The sequence below is a fragment of the Gavialis gangeticus genome, unplaced genomic scaffold (assembly GCF_001723915.1).
Source record: "Gavialis gangeticus isolate Ggan-Ray unplaced genomic scaffold, GavGan_comp1, whole genome shotgun sequence".
Classification (NCBI taxonomy): domain Eukaryota; kingdom Metazoa; phylum Chordata; order Crocodylia; family Gavialidae; genus Gavialis; species Gavialis gangeticus.
The window spans coordinates 31,589,511-31,590,102 of NW_017728998.1; positions in this window are offsets into that span (position 1 = coordinate 31,589,511).

The window sequence follows — 592 nt, forward strand, 5'->3', positions numbered from 1 at the left end:
GCGCTCAGCCCCGACCCCCAGCTCACCAGCAGGGAAGAAGCTGGTGCTGAGCATGGGGAAAAGCGGCCCCTCACCCACCCCATGGCCGGTGCTCCCTGCTGAAGCCACTCGCAGCCAATGTGGGGCTGTCTGGAGCAGGCACAGGCAGCCTCATGTGGGCTACAGGTGGCTGCAGCGTGGGGCACTGGCCATAGGGTGGGTGAGGGGCCACTTATCCCTGCGCTCAGCACCAGCTTGTAACCTGCCCCACTGCAGGCCTGACAGTGGGACCAGGTTACAAGGTGATGCTGAGCGCTGGGGGGAAAAAGCCCCGCCCCGTGGCCGGTGCCCCATGCTACAGCTGCTTGCAGCCAGCTTGGGGCTGCCTGTGCCTGCTCCGGACAGCCCCGCACGGGCTGCGAGTGCCTGCAGCACAGGGCGCCGGCGAGGGGCTGCTTTCCTCCATGCAGGGAAGGAGCCCAGGGAAAAGCTGAGTGTGGGGGGGAAGTGGCCCCTCTCATGCCCGGAACCCCAAGCTGCAGGCACTCGCAGCCCGCACAGGGCTGTCCGGACTGGGCACAGGCAGCCCCGTGCAGGCTGCAAGCAGCTGCAG